Source organism: Triticum urartu, chromosome 1A (genome assembly GCF_056163025.1).
Source record: "Triticum urartu cultivar PI428250 chromosome 1A, HENAU_Tu73, whole genome shotgun sequence".
NCBI classification, from domain to species: Eukaryota; Viridiplantae; Streptophyta; class Magnoliopsida; order Poales; family Poaceae; genus Triticum; species Triticum urartu.
Genome location: NC_141873.1, coordinates 533,150,260 through 533,163,060, shown reverse-complemented (window position 1 = coordinate 533,163,060; position 12,801 = coordinate 533,150,260).

The following is a 12,801-nucleotide window of genomic DNA, read 5'->3' as shown; positions in this document are numbered from 1 at the left end:
TTAGCAGTAGCATTGCTTGACTTGACTGCTGGCGTTATACTAACAGCAAAAAAGTGGCAATAAGAGCATGGGAGGCCCATTCGGACAGTGGGCGCACCAGTACAATGTACCTCCACGGACGCAGAGTGGTGAGGGAGGTATGGTTGCCCAGAGCAACAAATATCCAGGGAGCATGTCACACCCTAGCTAGTCCATGCATTAGAGTGTGCATCATGTTTAATTTTCATCAGAAACTTGAAATGAGGAAGGCAGAACCCCCAGCACCCCTCTTGAAATCAACTAGGGTTTACTAAAAATAATTTCAATGAACCTGAAATGCTCTTCTAAAAAGTTCACCCTCTTTGCCTTGGGTTAGAACCTCTGGCAAAATAGGTGCACAATTTTCTAGGTCAAAAAAAGGTCACTGGATTAAATCATATGTATGTTGCCTTTGGACATTTAAATGCAAATAAATATTTTAAATGTTCAAATAATTCTGTAATTAAGCCAGGGTTGTTAGGAATAATCCCAACAGAGCCCACAATTATTTTCAGGATTTTAGAAAGTGCCTAGGTATTTTAAATAAAGCCCTAAAGCTACAGAAAAAATAGAAAAGAAAACAAAAAAACAGAAAAACTTACCTGGCGCCACCTACCAGGCCCACCTGCCGGCCCAGCCCAGCCACCCCGCCAGCGAGCAGCTTGGCTTGGCCAAGCAGGCAGGTGCTCAACGGCGAGCACCGCATGCGCGCCACGCAGCTGCCGCCGCCTCGCCGCTCCCCTCGTCGACCTGTCGACGTGGGACGAACTCCCTTGCATCCCCCGACCTCGCAGACACCGCACTTTCCCCCTGGTCCCTCTCCATCGCTCTTCCTCCGCCATGGCCGACGCTGCCGTGCTCGCGCCACCGTGAAACCGCATCCACCGTCGTCCCCGTGTTGCACCACCGTGTCCATCCTCTCCGCCATTGTCGACTCCGTCGAGCAGCAGAGCCCCGAGCGCTCACACGCTCTCCAACGTCTTCTTCGACCTCATCTTCACCGAGCATCACCGGAGATCCCTTTCGACGTCGCCGCCGCATCGACTCGTCCCCGACCGCGCCGTCTGCCTCTACGTGATCGCCATGAGCTGCTGCACCTCCCCATCCTCCCCGTTCTTCTTCTCGTGCACCACAACGAGCACACAAAGCTCACCCGCACGTGCCACCGTGGAGCTCGTCGCCGACGTGACTCCGACCAAACACCGGCCACGCCACCTAGTCTAACTACTTCACTGCATCCCTAGGGGCACAACGCACCTCACCACACGCCTCGCCGTGCCCCGTAGCCTCGGGCTCACTTTCGCCCGACTCCGACGACCGCAAGGCTCGTCGCCGGCGACGTTTCCGGCCACCCCGAGCCCAACCACCACCACCAAACGCCGCGGTTCGTTCCCAGCTACTCGTAGCTGCTCTCCGCGCATCAATTGGTGCCCTGTGGGCGATTTCCGCAGCGCGCCACCGCGTCTGGCCTTGCCGGCGGCTAAACGCCGGCAGGTTTTGACCCGCTGACCGGCGAGGTTAACCTGCTGACGTGGGTTGACCTCCCCCCTCTCTCTCACCGACATGCGGGCCCTGCCCGACTAATTACTCTGTTAGTGCTAACTAAATAGGTTAGTTAATTAGTATAGTCACTGACTAGTGGGCCCTGCCAGTCAATTAGGCTAACTAAACGTAGTTAGTGCACAGAGACACTGACCAGTGGACCCCACTAGTCAGGTTTGACCTGGACTGGCGCCTTTGACCTGCTGACGTCACCCTGACGCGTTGCTGACGCAGTAATTGATTTTCTGGATTTATTCTTATTCAGGAAATTCCAGAAAATAGTTCAAACTTCAAAAATTCATAGAAATTCAACCATAGCTCCAAATGAGATAAATTATATATGAAAAATTATCAGAAAAATTCAATCTATCCATCTGTAATGGTTTCATGCATGACAAAACAAGTTTACCTTGCTGTTTAAGCAGAATAAGGAAATGCACTATAAATGCCATGTTTAATGAGCTAATATTTGAATCTTTGATTCAAATGGGTTCATCCCTTCCTATTTTAGCTTGCATTAGGCCAAGACACAATCATATTGCCATGTCATAGCATGCATCATATTGTTGCATATCGTCATGTGTTCATTGTGTTCCGATGTGTTCTTTGTGGTAGGTTCTGCCTCCGAGGATATTCACGAGTATCCAACTGAAGGGCAGTATCCCGTTACCACTCCATCAGGCAAGCAACCATTGATCATTCCGATACAACCCATGTTCTCGCTCCTGCTCTTGTTTACTTCTTTAAGACATCGCGATTCAAACTGCTGTGTGGTACGGTAGTTGAACCCTTATCCTCTGCATGACCTGTCATTGCCACAGTAACTAGATGAAACCCACTAGCATGTGTAGGAGTTGATTGAGCCATGTATGTGATTCCTACCTTGTTATGCCTGCTATGCTTAGAGTTGAGTCAGGTCTGGTTCATCTAGGTGATGAGCTAGAGTGAAATGCTTATGTCGGTAATATGAGGGATGTATTGAACATGTTTTGGTAAAGGTATCGATGAGAGGCCATGTAGGAGTACATGGTGGGTTGTTTCATTGAGGCCGTCCATAAGAACTGAGATCTGTATGTGTGATTTAAGATGCAGTTACTACCGTACATTGGGCCCGAAACCAATGGACCCTCTCGGCTTCTTAATCACCCTAGTACTCTGTCCAGGAGTTGCAATTAGTTTCTGGTGTTTGTAGGTTATGTGTTGGCGGCCGTGCGTAGCGCTGACCCTAGGGGTGGGCTATGTTGCGGTAGATACACCGTGGCACGGTGTACCGAGTCACCCGTTTGGTGTCTCGGGAACCTTGTTCACATCGTTCGGGGCCGTATGTGGAAACCTCGGCCGGACTCCCTGTGGATGGAACCTGGATAGGCGATAAACCTGGACTAGAGACTTAAGTTTTTAGGTAGGCCGTGGCCGACACCCTCGCTGGGCTTCCGCTTGAAGGTTGCCGAGTACATGTCGTGTAAACGGCGGTAAGTGGTGAAAGCGTGTATGACGAAGTACACCCCTGCAGGGTATAAACTATTCGAATAGCCGCGTCCGCGGTAAAGGACTACTTGGTTGCCTATACAGTTCATAGACAAGTTGATGGATACTACTAAAAGACTCAAGATAAGTGTGAGTACCGAGGATGTCCCTCTCGTAGGATGACGAGGGAGGATCCCCGGTGGAGTATTGTGTTGGTGAGTAGTGGACTCGTGTGCGAAAACTATTTTACTGGTGGAGTTCCGTAGGATAGCTTAGCCAAGAGTCAAAGCTGGCTTGCTGCATCAACCCCACCGCCTTCTTGAGAATAAGCATGTATAGTAGGTTCTGATGTAAGACTTGCTGAGTACCTTTGTACTCATGTTTGCTTATTTATTGTTTTCAGACGACAACACTGCCCCCTCCGATGGGTTTTATGTAGACCTTGACGTCGACGAGTGACTAGCCACCCAGGTAGTGATCCTGGCCATGGAGGGCCCTATGTAGATAGACAGGCTTCGAGAAGCCTTCTTTCTTTCTAGAGTTTGTACTCAGACTAGTTGCTTCCGCATGTGCTTGTATGTTTATATGACTTGAGTGTCGGGTCATGTGACCCCTATCTGTATGAACATGTTATGTATGGCTCTCTGGAGCCTTTAAATAAAGTACTTGAGTTGTAGAGTTTTGTTGTGATGCCATGTTGTATGTACTCATATCGGGCATATTGTGTGTATGATTGAAATGCTTGGTATGAGTGGGATCCGACAATCTAGTTGTTTATCCTTGGCAGCCTTTCTTATGGGGAAATGTAGTCTAGTGTTCCTCGAGCCATAGTAGTCCGCTACAGCCCGGTTCACCGGAGTCCTCCTAGCCCAGCACTACTGTTCAGGACACTTGACTTGCCGGCATGTGTTTCACTTCGTCCCTATGTCTGTCCCTTCGGGGAAATGTCACACGGTGACTTCCGGAGTCCTGCCTAGCCTGCTACAGCCCGGGGTTCCCCGGAGTCCTGTTAGCCCAGTGCTACAGCCCGGAATCACTCGTTGATGACCGACATGTTCGATGTGATTCATGTATGCCTGTCTCCATAGGTCTGTGCCGCTTTGGGTTCACGACTAGCCATGTCGGCCCGGGTTCTCTGTCATATGGATGCTAGCGACACTATCATATACGTGAGCCAAAAGGCGCAAACGGTCTCGGGCCATGGTAAGGCGACACCCGTGGGATACCGTGCGTGAGGCCGCAAAGTGATATGAGGTGTTACCGGCTAGATCGATGTGACTTGGAATCGGGGTCCTGACAGCGTTGGCATCAGAGCCGGACTGCCTGTAGGTTCGTTGAGCCAAACTGGTCGATGTCGAGTCTAGAAATGCTCTAGTTATATGTAGGGGAATTGATTGTGGGAGGGAACGTAAGGTTCTTTTACTCCTTTACCTATGCCTCTGATCTGAGTCATTCTCTCCTCATTCAACGTGGGTTAAGGACTAGGCTCTCTTCCTCTATCAGGTTCACGTGTTACTAATCCGTAGTGGCTTATAGGATTGTTGTTACAAGTCCCAGTTCAGTTTCTACTATTCTTAGTATGTTGCTAATTGAATCAGAACCTTGATATGATGTTGTTGAGTGGTATTGTGAACTGTTGTGGATGTCTCAAATCTTTTTCTGAGCATTTACAGCCGTTATGCTGTCCAATTTTCCCTAGAAATTCTAATGTCTTTGCATTGTGGTTGTGCTTTCAGATGGCCAACCGTCCTCAAAACCAAGTGGTTCGCCTGACCAGGTGCCTCGACGTGCCCGGTCATACTGCTATGTTAGTCCGGATCATGATCGAGACAGGTTACCGTTGGTATCCCGAATACACTGTCGAAGAGTAGTTCCGCGACTTTAACCAAAGCCAGTATTTCTGCACCGTCAGGATATTTCCTTCTTATCCTGGATCTACCGAGCCCCTTCACTGTTCCTATGGACTCGAGGTTACCATTGAGATGGCTGTGCAGGATGCTGCCTATTCCATGATGACCATCATGCGAGTCCGGACTGGCCTGCTTCGGAACACCGACTTCCGTTACATGCCAGCTTCACTTCCGGGAGCGCAAGGGTATCTTCAGGCCATCTATGCTGACTCCACTCAGGAGGACTCATTAACTCGTACCACTGCCGAGATGCTCGAAGATAAGGACCGAGAGAATCGGGCCTTGAGGTTGGAGCTTTTCAATACCCGTGCTGATCATTGGGCCACATTGACTCGGTTTGCACCTGTGGTGCAAGCTTGATGTATGGATACAAGGGATCTGTATCCTGTGAGATCAGCTCTGCCCGACATGGTGGATTGGCGTGATGTGGGAGGCATCACCCCACCCCGTGGTCCCCGCAGGCCACCGTTTGTTGGTCCAAGACCTCATCCTAGCCCCTATGGTCCACAGGCTCCTCAGGACCATCTGTTTCCGGATGGTCACGTTGAACTTCCAGGCTATGGAGGTGACTTCTATGAGGACTACTACGGAGCTGTCTGAGTTAGTAGTAATACCACTAGTATTGTAGTAGTTGTATCTCCACTGTCCTGCGTGACTTGTGGAAATTGACTTGGCGTGTAATCGATTCCGGAGGTGTAGACAAATAATGTATAGGAGCTTGGAATGCCTCCGATGAGATGTAACGTCTTTCATCATAGTTGTACTGTAGCCTGGGCTTGTACTAAACTATGTATGATGTGTATGACCGTTGGTATATATATGGCAGTTTTATATTACCATGACATACGGATGAACATCTCTGCATTCCGTGTTATCCATTACATTCTGCACTTCCTTGCTAAGTTTGAGCCATCCTTGTCTAAACCGTTGTCTTGTTTTCTCCTAGGATGGTCAACACCCGCGGCAACCCTGCTGTCCCAGAGCAGGGGGAAGCCAGTGCAGCTAGAGGTGAAAATCTGCCTCACCCGCCTTCTCTGGCCGAAGTGATGCTAGAGGCGGAAAGAAACAAGCGTGAGACTAACCGCCTGCTGGAGCGGATTGAGCAGAACACTGCACGCCACCCGCGAAATGACTTGGTGTCAATCAATGACTTTATCAAGCTGTACCCACCAAAGTTCAACCATTCCGTCGAGCCCCTCGACGCGGATGACTGGCTTCGCAGCATCACCCACAAGCTACGTTCTGCCAACGTAGCCGAAGCCGACAAGGTTACTTATGCTTCCTATCACCTCGAAGGCCCTACTAGCCTTTGGTGGGAAAACTTCGAAGCTATGCGCCCGGTCGGTCAAATCACTACTTGGGCTGAATTCAGTGAGGCTTTCCATGAGCATCACATTCCGGAAGGTCTCATGGATCGCAAGAGGGAGGAGTTCTGCAACTTCACCCAAGGAAGACTGACCGTGGATGCTTACAGTCGTGAATTTGGGAATCTGGCACGTTATGCTCCTGAAGAGGTATCTACTGACGCTAAGAAGCAGGCAAGGTTCCGCAAGGGACTTAGCCCTGAGCTTCGCCGCGATCTCCGTCTGCACGAGTGCACATCCTTTCAGAAGTTGGTCAATAAAGCCATCAGTGCTGAGACAGGCCAGACTGATTATGACGCTTCACGCAAGCACTCCCGTGATTTTGGCTCTTCATCCGGCTCTGGGGCTCAGAAGCGCCGGGTGTGGATTCCAAGCACGGCACTGCCACCCAGGTTCATTCCGAGGCCATCCTTTGAGGCGCCTCATCCCAACCAACAATTTGCACCGCCCAAGCCCTATGGTGGCCCCGCTGCTAATGCTGCTCCACGCCCCAATGTGGTGACATGCTTCAAGTGTGGAGAGCCGGGTCACTATAGCCGAGAGTGTCCCCAGAACAACAACCCCAATCAAACTGGAAAGTCTGTTGGCCGTGGTAAGCCAGCGGGGAAGACTTTCTACGCCAAGCCGGCCACCACTGCACGTGGCCATGTCAATTATGTTTCAGCCGAGGAGGCTCATGAGGATCCTAACGTCGTCCTTGGTACGCTCCTTGTTAACTACCATCCGGCATCTGTTCTTTTCGATACTGGAGCATCTCATTCATTCATATCCGAGAACTATGCTCGATTGCATAACACGACATTCTGCGACATGCCCACTTCCATGGTAATTCAAACTCCGGGTTCCAAATGGCAAACTTCTAGAGTAAGCCATGGGAACGAAATTCTTGTCGATAGACTTGTCTTCCTTGCATCCTTAATAGCTCTCAAGTCCTCCGACATAAATATCATCTTGGGTATGGACTGGATGTCAGCTCATTATGCTAAGATCGATTGTGCCACTAGAACCGTTCAACTTACCCACCCCTCGGGCAAGACAGTTAATGTCTTAACTCGAGTGGCCAAGCGCCAACTTTACTCCCTAAATGCCAACCCCCTTCCAGACCTTGAAGATGTTCCGGTAGTCCGAGACTTTCCGGATGTCTTTCTAGAAGAACTGCCAGGTGTTCCACCTGACAGGGATGTCGAGTTTTTGATAGACCTTGTTCCAGGAACCGTTCCAATTTCTAGAAGACCTTACAAGATGGCACCCCTAGAACTAGCCGAGCTTAAGAACCAACTCGATGAGTCCTTGAACAAGGGTTTCATCCGTCCTAGTTCCTCTCCTTGGGATTGCCCCGTCCTCTTCATTAAGAAGAAGGATGGAACGGATCGAATGGTTGTGGATTACCGACCTGTCAACTTGGTCACCATCAAGAACAAATATCCGCTTCCCAGGATCAACGATCTGTATGATCAGCTCGCTGGATCCTCAGTCTTCTCCAAGATGGATTTGAAGTTGGGTTACCATCAAATCAAAATCAGAAACGGGGACATTCCCAAAACGGCCTTTGTTACTCATTATGGCCAATACGAGTACACCGCCATGTCCTTCGGTTTAACCAATGCCCCGGCTACCTTCTCTCGGTTAATGAACTCGGTCTTCATGGAGTACTTGGATAAATTCGTCGTAGTATACCTCAATGACATACTCATCTACTCCAAGAATGAAGAGGAACATGCCGTACATCTAAGGCTGGTATTGATGAACCTTCGAGAGCATCGCCTTTATGCCAAATTCTCCAAGTGTGAATTTTGGTTGCCAGAAGTGACCTATCTAGGCCATGTAATCTCTGGTAAGGGTATTGCTGTCAATCCCGAGCGAGTTCAAGCCGTCCTTGATTGGACTCCACCTGAGACGGTCAAGCAAGTTCGGAGCTTCCTTGGCTTAGCGAGCTATTGCCGCCGCTTCGTCGAAAATTTCTCCAAGGTTGCTAAACCTCTAACTGAACTCCTCAAGAAAGATAAAAAGTTCGAGTGGACTCCACACTGCGAGATCAGTTTTCAAGAACTGAAAAGACGCCTGACATCTGCCCCCGTACTGGTACCACCAGACTTCTCCAAGGACTTTATTATCTATTGCGACGCCTCGCGACAAGGACTAGGTTGCATACTCATGCAAGATCGTCAGGTAATTGCCTATGCTTCATGGCAATTACACCCACATGAGGAAAATTATCCTACACATGATCTAGAGCTTGCAGCTGTAGTCCATGCACTTAAAACCTGGCGACATTACCTTCTCGGTAATCATTGCGAGATCTTCACCGATCACCAAAGTTTGAAATATATCTTCACCCAACCAGATTTGAATCTCAGGCAACGACGTTGGGTCGAGTTGATCTCGGACTACGACTTAGGAATAACTTACACCCCGGGCAAAGCCAATGTCATGGCTGATGCGCTAAGCCGTAAGTCCTATTGTAACAACCTGATGTTACAACAAAGTCAACCACTTCTCCATGAGGAATTTCGTAAGCTAAACCTTCACATTGTTCCTTGAGGATTCCTATCCACCCTGGTGGCGGAACCTACCCTTACGGATCAGATCATCAATGCACAGAAGGTCGATCCGGGAATCTCCCATATTAAGAGAAACATTAAGAAAGGAGTTGCGAATTATTTCTCCATTGATGATCAAGGTGTCGCATACTTTGGGAATTGCCTAGTGGTTCCAAAGGCGCGAAACCTGAGGCGACTGATCCTTAAGGAAGCTCATGAATCCCCTCTCACCATTCATCCCGGTAGTACCAAAATGTATCAAGACCTACGCCAGAGGTTTTGGTGGACTAGGATGAAGAGAGAAATCGCTTAATACATTGCTAATTGCGACGTTTGTCGTCGTGTTAAAGCAGAGCATCAACGGCCTGCTGGCACCCTTCAACCTTTGGCTATTCTTGAATGGAAATGGGATAAAATCAGTATGGATTTCATCACTGGGTTTCCCAGGACCAATAGAGGGAATAATGCCATCTTCGTTGTGATCGACCGACTTTCCAAAGTAGCCCACTTTCTTCCTGTTCGTGAGAGTATCACCGCTAGCCAGCTAGCTGAGTTATACATCTCCCGAATAGTGTCACTTCATGGTGTTCCATTGGAAATTAACTCAGACCGTGGGAGTCTCTTCACCTCTCGATTTTGGGAAAGTTTACAAAATGCTATGGGAACTCGTCTCTCCTTTAGTACCGCCTTCCATCCCCAATCAGGTGGTCAAGTAGAGCGAGTCAATCAAATTCTGGAAGATATGCTCCGAGCTTCTGTTATCTCGTTCGGAATGAGTTGGGAGAAATGCCTTCCATTCGCGGAGTTTGCTTATAACAATAGTTATCAAGCTAGCTTGGGCAAAGCTCCTTTCGAAGTTCTTTATGGACGAAAATGCCGAACGCCTCTTAACTGGTCAGAAACCGGGGAAAGACAACTCTTTGGCCCGGATATGATTCAGGAAGCAGAAGAGCAGGTTCGCATTATTCTTGAGAAATTGAAAATAGCCCAATCTCGTCAAAAGAGTCAATATGATCGTAAACATAAGCCTATGACTTATGAAGTCAACGAGAAGGCTTACCTTCGGGTTACCACGTTAAAGGGAACCCATCGTTTCGGTATCAAAGGCAAATTGGCTCCTCGTTACATTGGACCCTTTCGCATTCTTGCTAAACGAGGAGAAGTTGCCTACCAATTGGAACTACCTCCGCATCTTTCCAGAGTTCACGATGTCTTCCACGTTTCACAACTCAGGCGTTGCTTCGCGGATCCTATCCGTGGAGTGGACCACGAAACGCTTGATCTACAAGATAACCTCTCTTATCGGGAATATCCCGTTCGTATCCTTGATCAAGCCGAGCGTACCACTCGACGTCATAATATCAAGTTTCTCAAGGATCAATGGTCACAACATTCAGAGGAAGAAGCCACTTGGGAAAGGGAGGATCGTCTTCGACTCAAGTACCCCACCTTCTTCCCAGAGGATCCTAAATCTCGGGACGAGATTCTTTTGAGTGGGGGTGAGTTGTCACACCCTAGCTAGTCCATGCATTAGAGTGTGCATCATGTTTAATTTTCATCAGAAACTTGAAATGGGGAAGGCAGAACCCCCAGCACCCCTCTTGAAATCAACTAGGGTTTACTAAAAATAATTTCAATGAACCTGAAATGCCCTTCTAAAAAGTTCACCCTCTTTGCCTTGGGTTAGAACCTCTGGCAAAATAGGTGCACAATTTTCTAGGTCAACAAAAGGTCACTGGATTAAATCATATGTATGTTGCCTTTGGACATTTAAATGCTAATAAATATTTTAAATGTTCAAATAATTCTGTAATTAAGCTAGGGCTGTTAGGAATAATCCCAATAGAGCCCACAATTATTTTCAGGATTTTAGAAAGTGCCTAGGTATTTTAAATAAAGCCCTAAAGCTACAGAAAAAAATAGAAAAGAAAAAAAAAACAGAAAAACTTACCTGGCGCCACCTACCAGGCCCACCTGCCGGCCCAGCCCAGCCACCCCGCCAGCGAGCAGCTTGGCTTGGCCAAGCAGGCAGGTGCTCGACGGCGAGCACCGCATGCGCGCCACGCAGCTGCCGCCGCCTCGCCGCTCCCCTCGTCGACCTGTCGACGTGGGACGAACTCCCTTGCATCCCCCGTCCTCGCAGACACCGCACTTTCCCCCTGGTCCCTCTCCATCGCTCTTCCTCCGCCATGGCCGACGCTGCCGTGCTCGCGCCACCGTGAAACCGCATCCACCGTCGTCCCCGTGTTGCACCACCGTGTCCATCCTCTCCGCCATCGTCGACTCCGTCGAGCAGCAGAGCCCCGAGCGCTCACACGCTCTCCAACGTCTTCTTCGACCTCATCTTCACCGAGCATCACCGGAGATCCCTTTCGACGTCGCCGCCGCATCGACTCGTCCCCGACCGCGCCGTCTGCCTCTACGTGATCGCCATGAGCTGCTGCACCTCCCCATCCTCCCCGTTCTTCTTCTCGTGCACCACAACGAGCACACAAAGCTCACCCGCACGCGCCGCCGTGGAGCTCGTCGCCGACGTGACTCCGACCAAACACCGGCCACGCCACCTAGTCTAACTACTTCACTGCATCCCTAGGGGCACAACGCACCTCACCACACGCCTCGCCGTGCCCCGTAGCCTCGGGCTCACTTTCGCCCGACTCCGACGACCGCAAGGCTCGTCGCCGGCGACGTTTCCGGCCACCCCGAGCCCAACCACCACCACCAAACGCCGCGGTTCGTTCCCAGCTACTCGTAGCTGCTCTCCGCGCATCAATTGGTGCCCTGTGGGCGATTTCCGCAGCGCGCCACCGCGTCTGGCCTTGCCGGCGGCTAAACGCCGGCAGGTTTTGACCCGCTGACCGGCGAGGTTAACCTGCTGACGTGGGTTGACCTCCCCCCTCTCTCTCACCGACATGCGGGCCCTGCCCGACTAATTACTCTGTTAGTGCTAACTAAATAGGTTAGTTAATTAGTATAGTCACTGACTAGTGGGCCCTGCCAGTCAATTAGGCTAACTAAACGTAGTTAGTGCACAGAGACACTGACCAGTGGACCCCACTAGTCAGGTTTGACCTGGACTGGCGCCTTTGACCTGCTGACGTCACCCTGACGCGTTGCTGACGCAGTAATTGATTTTCTGGATTTATTCTTATTCAGGAAATTCCAGAAAATAGTTCAAACTTCAAAAATTCATAGAAATTCAACCATAGCTCCAAATGAGATAAATTATATATGAAAAATTATCAGAAAAATTCAATCTATCCATCTGTAATGGTTTCATGCATGACAAAACAAGTTTACCTTGCTGTTTAAGCAGAATAAGGAAATGCACTATAAATGCCATGTTTAATGAGCTAATATTTGAATCTTTGATTCAAATGGGTTCATCCCTTCCTATTTTAGCTTGCATTAGGCCAAGACACAATCATATTGCCATGTCATAGCATGCATCATATTGTTGCATATCGTCATGTGTTCATTGTGTTCCGATGTGTTCTTTGTGGTAGGTTCTGCCTCCGAGGATATTCACGAGTATCCAACTGAAGGGCAGTATCCCGTTACCACTCCATCAGGCAAGCAACCATTGATCATTCCGATACAACCCATGTTCTCGCTCCTGCTCTTGTTTACTTCTTTAAGACATCGCGATTCAAACTGCTGTGTGGTACGGTAGTTGAACCCTTATCCTCTGCATGACCTGTCATTGCCACAGTAACTAGATGAAACCCACTAGCATGTGTAGGAGTTGATTGAGCCATGTATGTGATTCCTACCTTGTTATGCCTGCTATGCTTAGAGTTGAGTCAGGTCTGGTTCATCTGGGTGATGAGCTAGAGTGAAATGCTTATGTCGGTAATATGAGGGATGTATTGAACATGTTTTGGTAAAGGTATCGATGAGAGGCCATGTAGGAGTACATGGTGGGTTGTTTCATTGAGGCCGTCCATAAGAACTGAGATC